Here is a 15,509-nt window from a genome sequence, read left to right on the forward strand (position 1 = left end):
ATAAATTATATAGTAGATCCACTTACCATAATCATTTTGGGATCTGACTACAATGATGATAACTGAATACTAATGTTAATCAAAGTAAGTAAATAAGGCTGCGATTAATGGAAAATCTGGTTTTAGTGACTGACATTAAAAGGACATGTTAAAACAATTAAAAAATACATACCTTGTAGATTTATTATGATTATTATTAACTTACATATTTTGGAACATGCTAATTCTGACACAATAACATTGCTGTCATTTAATGCTATACGCTTAAGACATGTTTTATGCATGTATGTCAACAATCCTAGATGATTATTATTATTATGTTTATTATACAAAATCATATTAAACCTAATTCTAATATTCCAAAACAATCACATAAACCTACTATTTTCAACAAGTTTTCTTTAGACAATTGTTTCATTAAAGTGTTTTCTTTAACGAAAGAGATACAATTTGTTTTGTAAACATTTTGTAAACACTTTATTACTGTAATTAAAAATAATGCTTGAATAAATCAATACCGTAAAAAATAAAAATTAAACAAATTGTACGACTGCTTAGAAATAAAACTAAAAATTCATTTTCCTTAATAATTACTTTTCTAACCAGTAATAAACTGTTCTAAATAAAATAAATTAACAAATAAATGTTTACTTGGTAATTTTATTTTTACAAATATATACCATTAGTTCTTCCACGATTAAATCTGTAAGATTTTAATTACAAAGAAAATCATTACAAAATTACACGTATATCTGACTATAGATTACAAAATCACTTAAAAATGTCTTTCACTCAATGTCATTAATTTTTTTCTGTAACCTTTCTTCATAAGCATACACAGTAAAATCATGTGGTAGCAAGGACAAACCCTTGTCATATTTGAATTTCTTTAAAATATATTAATCCAGATTAGCTGTGAAGTAAACACACAAACTCAGGCTACTTTTATTTTTAAACAGTCTTTTTTTCTCCCATTTTAGCTGCTAAGACAATAGGAAGACATGAAAGATTGATTTAATAGTAAAGATATTGCATAAAGTGATTATATAGAAGAAATAATGCTAAATTCTATTAAAGTTTGCAGATTTTACACAAATTTCACTCTATAAATAATTTTCTTTCATGTATGATTGAAGGAAAAAGTATTACTTTCAAATCAATATTAGTATAATATGTAATAATAGATATCAATGTTCTTGCTCTCATTTCATTTGTAAGCATTTTAAAGTATACAATCAATCACATCTATTAAAATAAAAATATTTGTACAATTATATTGTGTCTAGATTCTACTTCTTTCTCATTATTATTAAATCATTAATAAAGTCACAAGAAAAAATCAATACATTTACTGTAAATAATATAGTATAACCTCCAAATCGTGAATACCATCAGGACCAAGAAGTCTGTTTGCTATTTAGAGGTAGTACGTACATGCCAGTAACTGTATTGTATTTTAACCCGGTTATTACAAAAGTGAAGAATATGATAGATTACGAAAACATCAAATCTGAATTAGGAATGTGAAAATATCAAAAAGTATAAGTAGAATATATAATTAAAATATATATACAGTATATTATTTTACATTATTTATCATTTCAGCTGTACAAATCATATTTTAACTGAATCTAAATAGCAAACAGATTATATAGAATACTTTAATTATATGGAACATAAAAATTACGACAAAATGTAAACCTTGATTAATTATTAATTCATCAAAAATGACCTGAGCAGAAGTAATGAAAAAAATAAATAAATAAAATAAAACTGTTATTATGAACAGAAGAGTTTAGGTAATGAGAGTTTAAATGTCAAGTTAAAGTTGGTATTCTAGAATTTATATCATCATTTATGACGTAAGCGACTAATAAAAATCAATATAGGGATTTGTCTTTGTAAGTTATCCAGTAGGGGTAATTTTTAAAACATTTTTTGCTTTTTTTCAATAAATGATTTATAAAAAAAAATTACACCTAAGCCACCACAAAGCTGTTAAGATCATAAATTACGTAATAAATGCAAGAAAACCGAATAGCTTCTGATCGGCAAATTGCTTTCATAACACAATCTTTGAATTTTCACCGAATAAATGCTGTTGTCTTAACCTTAAAACTGTTTCTGTTTTTTGAATGAATGAATAACTCAGGAAAAATTTATGGTTTCTTGGTACTGTAAGCTTAATTCCAATAATAAAAAAGAAGTTTAACAACATAATATGTATGACAATAAGTGATGATTGACAACTTAACCAGATTAATGTTTTCTACAGATAAAGAGTATTGTTTGGATTTTTACAACCTGCCCTCCTTCCCACTCTTATTTTCGGCATCTTTATTTGCCTATGGTCAAAATTTATCCTCTGGAAGAGTATTTGAACTGATTCTTTTAGTTTTAAAGTATTTTGTATGTAATTAATTATTTAAGAATATTGAAGGTAGGACTTTACATTTTCATAAGGTTGGTTATAGACGATGTTATTTAGAGGTGAATACAATAGATGTCCTATTTGAAGGGTTTGGGAATTGTAGAAATGTCTGTTAAGTAGAGGTGTCCACTGTTCAAAGGTGTTCATTAATGAAGGTTTCACTGTACATTAAAATATTCAAGAATATTCTAATTGAAAAAAATAAATAAATAAAACACTATATGCCTAATATTACTACTACAGAAGAAAATGTAAAATATATACATGTTTTACATTTTCTCTTATATATATATATATATATATATATATATATAACTCCAAAATTAACAGCAGACTTTTTTTAAAAAAATCAATATTTTTAAGATTATTATTAATTGATTTCATATACACAGAACTGAAAAGAAAAATCCAGATTTTCTATATTTTTGTTGTTCTGTTCTATGTAATTTAGCTTTAAACATTCTAGAACATAAAACATAATTTGGAAACTAAATTTCTCATCCAACTTCTCACACTCACTATTAAAGAATTATCATTTCTGAACTGTCTCAAGCTTGTCAAAAACTTGGCCCAATAGTGACAAATCAGGATGGCAAGACAATTGAAGCAATCCATTATACCCAATCTTATGATGGCTTCCATGATCCACTATCACTGTAGAGTTGGAACATAATATTTTTTGTCAAACTTCTTCTTTCCTTTCCTTTCGCTTGTTTGATATGGAGATTATAGCCTTTGCGGCTCTTTCTCCGACCGACGTTGCCAGTTGCTAAGCGAAACGACCAGTGAGGCTAATGTAGCGCTCCAGCGCCGCCACGTGGTGACTAGGAGTGATGAAGGCTGGCGGCCAGTAGATAGGAGTCAGCGTGCGCACCAGAGACATGTTTAGGGTCATCGTGTTGCCTAGGTCCTTGCGGGCTAAGGCATATTTAGGGCAGTGTAGCCAGTAATGAAGAGTTGTTTCCGCCGCGCCACAATGGGGGCACCCCGGAGAGTCGTGAAGGTGTCGTGAGTGAAGGAAGGCATTTAGCGCGGCCGTCTCGGTCCGGAGCCGAGCCAAAAGCGTCTCTGCGTGGCGAGACGACGCGCAACTGTAGCTCCAGGGGGCGAACAGGCGAAGGTGGTCCCGGCCTTTGCTGCGGAGCGCCGCTGACCAGGCATCTGTCAGGGTGGCGATGGTGGTGTCCCATATGGCCCGGGTGAGGTCCCGTGGCGTGAGGGGTTTCCAGATGGATCCACTGAACGGGTCGTGGCGGGCCACTTTGTCGGCCGCCTCGTTAATTGGAATGTTGGCATAGCCCAGTGTCCAAGCGATGATGATGGGTGCCGTGTGGGCGCAGACGAGAGCCGCGAGATCGATGATGATGGATATTCTTTGTTATTCTTTGAGTTATGGATCTGATAAGATGATATTGTATATCAATTTAAGAAAACACTTAATCCAAATACACTGCATTGTTTAACATTTTTATACTTATGATTTTTTCCTGCCTGTAAAGATGGAATCAACTACTATAAGTCAAAATATTGTCTACCTGTTGATATAATTGAACATAACTCAAATATTAAAAAAAAACTAATCTTATGGACACAGTAATTATGACATTTAAAATATCAATGAAAAAAGAGATGTTTTAAATTAATATCAATTCTTCAGATAAGTATGAGATTTACTAACATCAAACTTGTCTGAAGAATTGATAATAATTCCAGCTTACATATTATAAAATTCAGAATTCTAGTGCTCACATTTATGAAATTTTAACAACAATGAAAAAAATAATAAACTATAAAAGTAAATACTAATTTAATAAAGTCATGCCTTACTTTTGAAATGATTTTCATTCCCCTTTAATGTTACATTTTTCTTTTTTCATTAGTGAGGAAACCGAAACTACACACAGTGTATATAAAAATTATAGATTTTTCATTCAAAATATAGCTATTTTTTCTAGAAAACTTCTAAGAATTTTTTTCTAGAAGTAAAATCAAAAGCTAGAAATTTTATGCACACAATTACTGAAATAATAAGTTATGCAATATTTAAGTTACAAATGCATGCAGACAAACTCTCATTTATCTTTTAAAAATAAGTAATAATTTTTAATTAAAATAATTAAATGTTAAATCTGAAGAGTTATTAAGCAAGTAAGTGAATTAAAAGCACATTTCTCTTCCAATTTTTAGACATTGATCTACATGACTATCTTTTAGATGCTTTAATAAAATCTAAAAATAAAAATTTTTGATATAAATACATAAATGCATCCTATCATTACTTTTATTTGATCCTGTATCAAAATTTTAGTACTTTTACAATATATATACAGTGGGTGATCAGTTAACAAACAGTTTGGACTGCAAACAAATCAGACAATGAACACTTTTGTGAAAGATTTTTATATTCAGACAACAAACACAAGAAGTGACGTAAAAAAGCGAATACTGATTTTGGTCTTCCCTTGTCTCCAGGTAATAATTCAAAACATTTAGGGGAGACGTTGACATCAACATTCAACCTGATACTGATCGAATATTAGGCTATTCCTCCAAATTTTGAAACTCTCCCTTGTAATTCCAGCCTTTTGTTTACATTTCTGACAAAGAATTTTTAGTCTTCACAAAACTGTTGAGCAGGCACTTGTGAAGTTTTGTGTTGGTTTTTATTTTGAAGAGCATGTTTAATAGCCAAGTAGAGAGTGGGTAGATGTCTAATATTGCTAGGCAGTGTGGCTTGAACATGTCTACAGTAGGCACAATCTTAGCTAAGAAAGATATGATCAAAAAGACTTAAGCAGCTAAAGAAGTAATGAAAATCACATCTGAGATTTGAACATTTGAGCTCATAATGGAACCTGAAACTGATCTGACAACAGAAGAAACTCAATGAGATGTGTTTTCTTCTAAAAAAGAGGAAAACGAGAGAGGACCAATGCCGACATCTGGTATTAAAGATCTTTGAAATGGGAGGATGTCAAAACAACGATCTTAGAATGGCATTTAAACCAAGGGGAGGTTAATAGGCTTGGAGATCTCTACAACAACAATGCTATTAAATATTTCCGAAAAATTCTGAAGGAGAAAAAAAGCAATCAACATTAGACAGATTCTTTAATCCCCACAAACGAAAAAAACATGACTAATAAAAATGCAAGACTGTGTACATATGTATTTTTACTATTACATATAAATAAACTTAGTAAGAAAGTATATATATATATATATTTTTTTTATCTTTTGGGGTCTCCAGATGAATTAATCAAATTTCCATAAAAATCTATGATAAATCAATAATTGGTTAATGAACAATTCGGGTAGTGAACACGATCTTGGAACAGATTATGATCGTTAACCAATCACCAAATGTATATAGAGCAAATTTAAGGTAGTCTTCTAAAAATCAAATTTAATTGTAAATAGCTTTATTTACCTTTAAATCTTATTTTCAACTTAGGCATACTCTCAAATCGAGTACTTTTACTTATCGCATAGATTGAAATAAAGAAGAATACCAGGCAGATTCCTTTTACCTTTTATTTATTTCCAAAATGCATTTCAAACCACCTGATTATACCCACTGGTGAAGAACAATAATTTACAATTTTTAAGACAGACAAAAACAGAATTGTCTTCTAAAAAATCATGAATGAATCATAAATTTGATGGAACTGTTAACTCCAATATTGTTCATGTAAATTATGTAAATGTACATTTAAGTACAAATTATAATTATTAATTTAGATAAGAGATGGTTCCTAATGCTTACCTCTATGTAAATGTACCAGAAAACCCTCCTTTTATACTTACTGATAAGGAACAAAATGACTTTGGAAAAATTAATAAAAGAAACCTGCCTAATGTTTTTCTTCATTCTAATCCATACAATAAGTTTAAGTCCTGAATTTGAGAGTACACTCAAGTTTAAAGACAAAATTCAGGGAAATAAACTATTTCTACAATCTTATTTATGATAAATTCTAATATTTTATATAAACATTTAAGTGTATTTATATAAGTTAGACTAGATTTTCATCATCATATAGTGAATGCATAAAACTAACATTTTCTCAAATGACCAATCAAATAAACCATCACCAGTTCATAACCAAACAGAAAAAATTCTTGCTATGAATGTTTTCATCTATATGTAATAGATATCCTCAGATATTCACGATATCGAACTAATGGCTAGTAGAATAGAATGTTTTTAAAACTTCCGATTAACTACGTAATTTGAATACGTTGTGTTAAAATTTAAAATATTGAAATATTTGAAACATATCCGAATAAATCAATTAATTTCACATAGATCACAACATAAATATCCTACATAATTTAAACTATCTTTGATGCGAGTTTCAATGATTGGCATATAGTTCAAAAATGGCACGCCATGCTGTGAAAAGCGTGTCCATTTCTTTAAAGTTAATACTGACCCCTCGTTTAATTGCCCGATAGATCTCCAGCAATTCGAGGTACTTGAGTTGTGCTTTATCTGATACTCTGTGTAGTAATTTAGTGTTCTGTAGTTCAACTTGAACATCCTCATTATTCGCATATGTCACTAATGCTGTCATGGTCAGCTTTTTTCTTACGGAGTATTCATGTTCTTTTATCCATCATGTTCATGCTCCAATGTAGAGACTTTGTAACAGTAAGAGTCATGCGAAAGGTTAGGTATAAATAGAGGTGTATACGACGAGGTGTTTATGGTCTTTATCATTTCTGATAGAGAGAAGACTGTTGGAGAGCATCGATATGCTATATGTACTTTAGTGGTCCTTGCAATTTCTCTATATATATTAGGAAGTGTTTCGTTGTATGTGATAACCCTCATCTGTTCGTCTTGTGAAATATTCCTTTCTCTCTTATTTATATATTGTTTTATGAGATGCTTGACCAAAGAGGACAGGTATCCATGTCGTGTAGCAAGGGCCTTGATCCTCAACAATTCGTTCTTCCTTTTCATTTTGCTCCAAACAATTGTGTGTGTGTGTGTGTGTGCCCTTTTTACCAAAGCTCAAAAAGCAGAGACTTTGTAACAGTAAGAGTCATGCGAAAGGTTAGGTATAAATAGAGGTGTATACGATGAGGTGTTTATGGAACACACTGGTGGAAAGATGACCATGCTCCATTTCGATGGCAATATCCAAAAAATGCACCGTTGTCTGACTCTCCTGTTCCAAGTTTCAACGACAGGTCATAATTTATCATTAAAATACTTAAGTACCAAGTCAAGGTTAGGTACCTTGTTCCATATGATGTACCTGACATGAAATGTTAGGTTCTCTTGAAATTTAGGTAATATGGTATTCTCATGCTTTCTGATGACCAATTCACAGTGTTCCTGATATCGGGCTACCCACAGGCACACCCCTTGTTTGTATGTAGGTGACCCCTTCGTATCCAAAGAAGTACGAGTGCACCATCAAATGTGCTATATCTAACACATCAGGGAGATATTTATAAGAGTCTTTGTTATTAAAGTTTTATTCCTTAGAAGTGTGGTCCAGTCCTTACATAGTTAATTGGAACTTTTAAAAACATTCTATTCTACTAACCGTTAGTTTGATATCATCAATACCTGAGGATGTCTATTACATATAGATGAAAATGTTCATAGCAATAATTTTTTCTGTTTGGTTATAAACTGGTGATGGTTTATTTGGTGAGTGGTCTATAAATAAGAACCCAGTTTTTTAAAATTTATTGACCAATCAAATTTCAACATATTACAGTGTATTTGTGACTAGTCATTTGAGGAAATGCCAATGCTTCATACACACAACAAACAGAAGAGGAATCAATTTGGTAACCATATTTTAACCAACTTTTTTTTTTCATATTTTAATAAACAAAGATAAAATCTTTGTGCTGTTTTACAATTCATAGTCACCAAAGAATTTCTATTCAGAATCAATACTTGGATTTGCTAAAACAAAGTTTTAGAATATACAGTAGAGTGTCGTTAATTGGAACGTCGGTAATTGAAATTGCCGGAAATTGGAACGATTTTCAGTCGGACTGTGTCGTGCTGAATCGAACGTTTTTGATACTAAATTTACTTCTAAAGTATAATTTTCATGTTTTTTATATTCTTCAATATATTTATTTTGTTCGTACAAAATAAAGAAATAATTTTTAACGATACGATAGCCTCGATTATTATTATAAAAATTTTCATTAGGCTTAAAATCGACGAAAATTCAACGCAAAGCGACACGCAACGGAGAAAAATTTGAACATTGGACAGGTTAATATATTTTTTCGTACAAAGTCGGAAATTGGAACAAATGACTAATTGGAACAACCCCAGTCCCCAACTGACGCCAATTTTCGACGCTCTACTGTACTTAAGTCAAGGAATCATTAACATAAGACAAGTAAATAATGCATTTGAATATACAGTACAATAATGTATATAGTAATATATAATTTATACAGTATATCCAAACTTAAATGACCTACAGAAAGCAAAGCACAAGCAATATCAATGCATGAATGCACTAAGCTAAGTTACATAAAAATATAACATTCTTTTCATATAACTAATCATGAAAAGGACAAAACTTTTAAAAAAGTAATACACATTCAAGATTTTTAATTAAAATAATAAAACTTATAAATGTTTCTCTGAATATGAAAATATATCAAAAATGTTTTATGATAGATCAATTTCATTGTTAGTAATAAGTAAAAAAATTAGTCATTAATACAATAATTTAAAATAAAAAAATTTGAAAAAAAAAACAAATTATATTTTGGTTACTCTCTGAATTATGTCATGAATGGAAGAATTTTCATTTGTCACTTTTTAATCTTTCATGATGTAAAAACTGAAAACATTACAGATCTTACTATGTTTAAACAGTAAACCAAACAAATCATTCTTATAGAGTGACAAGAAAAGATTGAGCAAGATTTATTCTATAAACTTATTTTCTCTATTTACTGAAAAAATATAAATTTAAATAAAATGCAGTACTTTTCTAAAAATAATATTCTTTTTAAAATTTATGATTCAAAAATACTTAACAAAAAAAAAATTTGGAAGTGATCTTTTCTACTTCATTCTAAGCCAAGTTTTTGCAATTACAACAAAAACTGTCCTGTATAATTGGTTTTACAAAATCATTTAAATATTAATTCCATATCTATTTATATTGTAAAAAAATTAATTTAAATATTTCCTACACAAAAATAATAAATCATTTTTGTTTTTTACCTTTATCAAATAGGAGACAGGAAATATTTTTTGCTTCATAATAATCCCATTAATCTTTTAGCCAATATTAAAACTACAGAAATACAGAACTACCAACAAAATAAACAATAAAATCTCACATTTGACTAATGCAATCGCATTAGCTAAACTTAAACCAAAGCAACAATTAAACTGTTGCTGACATTTAAATATTAAGAGATGATAACTCCTAGAATGCTAATATTTACACAATCAATACATCTGCCACTGTCTAATATAATACTGAAAAAAATAGTAATATAAATATATATGAAAGAAGCTACAGTATTTAGGTAATGACAATAGACTTATTTAAGTCTGTAATAATTAGATAAACCCTATAAACTGTCTACAGAAGTAATTTTTTTCATTCATATAATAATAATAATAATAATAATAAAAAGGAAGTCCCAATGATACATACTATATACTCTAATTACTTTATACCTTAATTATATATTATAACTGACTACATATAGATGTCAAAATGTTCTCTATTGTGTCTAATTTTAAAATACCATGATCTACATACACAATAATCTAACCACATTTGTGTGTAAATGTTAGAATATAGCTAGAATCTGGAATGTGTTTATAAATGTATTATTATTTTCTGTATGAGATTCATGATTTTGATAATCTATAACTATTTATCACAAAAAAATAATGATTAAATCTTATTATTTTCTCACAGTCTTCTACATGTTTTATTAAAATTTTGAATAGTTTCTAATCTTAAAAAAATCTGTAAAAGTTTATAAACCTTTGACAGTAAATTTGCTTTATTAAGGTTTTTAAAAAAATAACATCGTATATTTTTCAAATATACAGGCTCATCTTATGAGAAAAGCATCAAATTATGAGCTTGTAGATTTCTTATTTTTCAAGATGTATTTTTACAAACTCTAATGAAGTATATTTTATGACAACTTATACAAGTATGATATGTACAGTACCTGTTGTCTATTACTATCTGAAACAGCGATTAACAAAATTAAACTAGTGAGGAATAATTATTTTTTAAAAACACACTTTAAACATAAACATAACACTACAATTTTAAAATGAGATTATTGGAAATTTCAACAGTAACAATAAGTTAACTCAAACCCAAACAAAATCATCAATTAATTAATAATTCTGAATACTCTCGTAATAATATTCAAAATATTTCTTTATTTAAATTGAATTAGTCAGATGTTAAACATTCTAACTTCATAATTATAAGCATCAGAATTTCTAACAGTGTCATGTTTTAATGTTTCTAAAGACAATGCAAAACACCTCAAGAATACAAAACTGAAAATCGTAGATGGGTCAATTATATTATTTTTTGACAGCATAATACCTCAAGATTTAAACCATATATATTTTTAGTTATTAAAATTCATATTGTACATTTATGATTATTTTACTGAATTCATAATACGTAACCAGGCTAAGTATTAATCATGACCAAATTGCTCAAAACAAGATATTTTAATCTATGAATGGCATTCATAAAGCTTAACAGTGACTTTTCAGTGTTATCTATCTATATGAGTTATCTATTTTTGTGACAGAACATGAGCTATTAATAAACAACTAATAATTATTAACAAGGTTGTCAATTTGTTAAAATCATACCAATCTGTAACAGGTTTGAGCAGCTTATTTCGCTTGTTTCTATTATTACTATCTACGGCTAATTTAATTTGCTCCTCAGGAGTAATTCTTTTTATATAAAAATGTAGTATTAATAATATTTCCAAGTTGTACATTGAAAATTCATAATTACGAAAATAACATTATTATAAAAATTCAAAACTGATAATTAAAGTCAAATGTTCAATCAAAAATGTATTTGTATGCAAATCAATTTGATAAGTAAAAAACTTTGAGGGAGTAACCTTTCTACATCTAGACACCTTAATTACATATAGCTCAAAGTATATAATTAACTCTCATACAACATTCTTCCAAATATTATAGCTTTTGAATGTTAATTATCACAATTCAACCAAACAATCAAATACTTTTGATATAACAAAACATGGTACTTGTTAATTTAACACATATCCAAAAAGATAATCATTATTAAGACAGTAAAAAAAATGTAACGTATATACTTAATTAAATTATTGTGTACAAGACTATTTTCACTTCTCATGATCACAATTTTCATTTTTACTCATGTTTTAACATAATCAATAAGCAATTCAAGTATAACCTGATCAAAATGTAATTCAAACAAAAATTCACTTCAAGAATTTAAATATAAATAAATAATGCAAACAAATTTAAATACAATAAATTAAATGGAAGACAAAAGACATTTATTTTAACAAACGACAGATGTTTTCAGTCTTGTGTATGAGCCTCTTCAGGTCATTCAACCAAACAACTAGTTAAACCTAGGGTATTTCAAATACAAAATTATGAGAAAGAGAAACAACAACATTTATATCACATTAAATTATATTCTGAAGCATTCCATAACTCCATCTTTAATATTATATATCAGAGAAAAGGTTTCTACAGAACAAAAAATTTGGATTTTCTTGTTAGTTACAACATATTTGTTGATGACAATGATGCTTGGCACCAAAATATCACAGTTATGATACAGAATTGTGTATTATCAGATATATTTACCTGAAATCATAATCACTGGCAATAATATTATAACTGTATCACTTCTCATAGTTATCTTAGAAATCAATTGTATTAATATAATTATGCTAAAAACACTATAATTTATCATTAACTTCTTTAAAATTTTAGTTTTAAAAAATTCAGAGTAATTCCAATGTAAAACCAACCTACACTCATTCTGTAATTGTGAGTAGCTAACACAATGTTGGAATACTATAATTTTCTTTCTGTAATTATGAATACTCTTTGTTTCCAGTAAGTTAGGGCTTTTTCCAGAGAAAGTTATCATATTTATTAAAAACTTTATCACAAGTCAAACTAAAAATAAAAGTTTCTTCACAAAATGCATACAAGTAACAGATAAATTACCATCAAAATCTGATTGTACTGTACATTAGGCCTATTTACTGATTTTAAATATTCAGCTTCATACCGAATCATACTACCTGATGCATTTCCTCAATAAACTAAACTGAGCAAAGCCAAGTAAAACAAAAACCTTGATAAACAAAACAAGACAAAAAATTTAACATTTAAGCTCAATTTTTACATAATACAACAATGCAACAGCTACTCTATATTGTAACAACTTACCTAATTCAATATTACAACTAATCCCATCTTTTTTTAATATAAAAAATTGTTGAAGGGAGTATAAAGTATAATTGAATAATTCTTGTTTAACCTTTTTTGAAAAATTTTATTACAATAATTTAAATTAAGTAAAAATTTGATAAAGCTATCACTTTACTATATTGTTCTGTAGTATAGATTTCAAATATTATTTCCAAAAATGGCCAATTACTATTCATTAAATGTTTTTCTTAAACTTATTAATGAAAACTCACAAATGTAATATTTGTGACATTTATTCAACAGGATTTATTGTATAATTATTATATATCTATATTTCTGTAAACATTACAAGAATCTAACTTACATAAGTAATAGCTCTTTTATAAGAAAACGAAATCTTGCACTACCAACAAAGATATAAAGAAACTTTGCAATTTTAAACCTAAAAACTACTTTTGTTTCTTTTTACACCCAAATCTAATTCCTCACATAAATAATATGAATCACAACTAAATATTTTCCAAAAATTGTTCTAGTAAAATTAGATTAAATTATCTTTACGTAAACAAGAGAATGACGAAATGAGATAACACTTTTGAGTTTTAATAATCTGTCAATTTATTACAATAACCGAGTCAAATACAAGCAAACCAAATTCTTATATTTAAAAATATCACTCGATTAATAACAACAATTCTCACCATTAACACTATTTATATAATCTCCAAAGACAAAGATTCTTATACTCCATTTCATCTATAAAAGATGAACTAAATTTGGATATCGAAAAGATTATTTCCAATTATACGATGCCAAATTAATTTTTGTTAATTCAAATTTTAAAGACTACATTACAAAATTTACAAAAATACAAGACTAATAATATTGATCAGTAATTAACATACATAAAATATAACTATGAAAATTTGTTTATTATGCAATTTATATATTTAATTACATAAATCATGAATATATATTTACCTATAAACATGTATTTACATGTTAGATACATATATAATAATGAAAATTCGGGACTAAAACACAGTTAAAGCATTTAAACAGGCAAAATGTATTGTGTTCAAGTCTCCATTGAGACATTATATAGTAATAATTAAAGACTAGTCTATATAGATTTTTAAAAAAAATCGATTAATTTCTATAAATTTAACATACTAATCAAAAAATAACGGTTAAATGGGTTAAAATATTTAATAATTAAGCAAAACAGACTCACAATGATTGAGAAAATACGTTAATGGTAAACAAAAGATCCGATCACAAGAGACCTCAGTGCATTGTCTCCAACCGAAGCCAAAACGACTTTATTAAGCAATTAAATGGTAAAAAATACGAACGTAAACCATCACCAAAAGCTAATTAAACGTTATTTTTAAGTAAATTTAACGCACGAGGCACTTTTTAATACTGAAATAATGTTTTAAAATCCATTAACGAAAATCATTCGACGGGAATGTGCCCTTAAACCTAATTATCGAAAATGTCTGATATGGAGTCGCCATAAACGAAAATATTCGTACAAAAATTTCAATGAATACATGTAAAATAAAATTATTTTATAAATAAGATATATCGAAGATGTATTTACCGTGATGGAGTGGATTTAAGGCACCTTACAATCCACTCTTCAATACACGGCGACCGACATATTGGATATCGGAGGCATTCTGGGTAAAAAATAATCGGGGAGTTGGTTTGTTGTTGTGACAGGATTGTTGATTCGTCTTTTTCGATTCAACAGTTCAGAAAAATTTTTTTAATCGTTTAAACATTACCAATAACTTTTAAACATGGAAATTTTAACAATTAACTTACCATTTTAAAACGTCATTAATCCCGCGATTAAATTATAATGGCGGGAAAATTAATCACCTCGGTGACGTCACCGATGTCGTCATCGGAGATGACATTTTAAAACTTCGCGAATCGAACTCGAATTACACGCTTTCGAGTCGGGATTTTAGATAGATTTAATTAATTTTTTTTTAATTTTAACCCTACTTTTTTGCGTAATTTATATTTTTTAACGTTTCCACAGATAATTCGACGCTTTTTTTAACTTACAGCATCGTCCATTTTTATGTATACGTTACATAAAATTGCCATTTTGAAGTCTTAGGTCTAATTATTCATGAAAATTATAACGTTTATAAAGGACTCTAGAAAATAAAAGAGAGTAGTTGTCAAACCGGACACGCAACTATCCCCTTTAAGGTCGCTTAACCGCCAAACAACTTGATATTTTTATTATTTTTAAATTTAAAGTAAAAATAAAATAAACAAAAAAAATTAAACATTTTAAAACAAATTATGACAATTAAAATACTACAATTTAAATACCCAAAACACCCTTACTATACACAAAAACAGCTCCAACATTACCCAACTTTTTAATTTAAAAAAATCAATATTTACTATTAATTTTTTTAAAAATAATATAAAATTTAAAGAGTTTATAATTTAAATTATGTTAAATATCCGGTAATTTAAATATTATTATTATTATTATTTTATTTTCAATTCGGTTTTGATAGTTGCAGACAGGTGCTTGACCTCATCTCATGCTGCATCCACATTGACATGTTTAAAAGGCGTTTCGCCAAACTA

The 15,509-nt window shown here is 28.1% G+C and overlaps 1 protein-coding gene across 3 annotated transcripts in view; it reads right to left on the bottom strand.

Annotated features, from left to right (window-relative positions):
* Positions 1-14,758, bottom strand: part of LOC136974069 (pumilio homolog 2-like) — a 100,394-nt gene extending 85,636 nt beyond the window's left edge. For 2 of the 3 annotated variants that reach the window (XM_067268841.1, XM_067268839.1), the window contains exon 1: positions 14,491-14,600. The gene's annotated coding sequence lies outside the window, so the exon portion shown is untranslated. Of the gene's footprint in view, positions 1-14,490; positions 14,601-14,717 lie in introns of those variants that run through there. The other variant, XM_067268840.1, reaches the window with a different exon arrangement.
* Between the last annotated feature and the right edge of the window lie 751 nt (positions 14,759-15,509).

This window comes from Centruroides vittatus, unplaced genomic scaffold, assembly GCF_030686945.1.
Source record: "Centruroides vittatus isolate TY-2023 unplaced genomic scaffold, ASM3068694v2 contig_341, whole genome shotgun sequence".
Lineage (NCBI taxonomy): Eukaryota > Metazoa > Arthropoda > Arachnida > Scorpiones > Buthidae > Centruroides > Centruroides vittatus.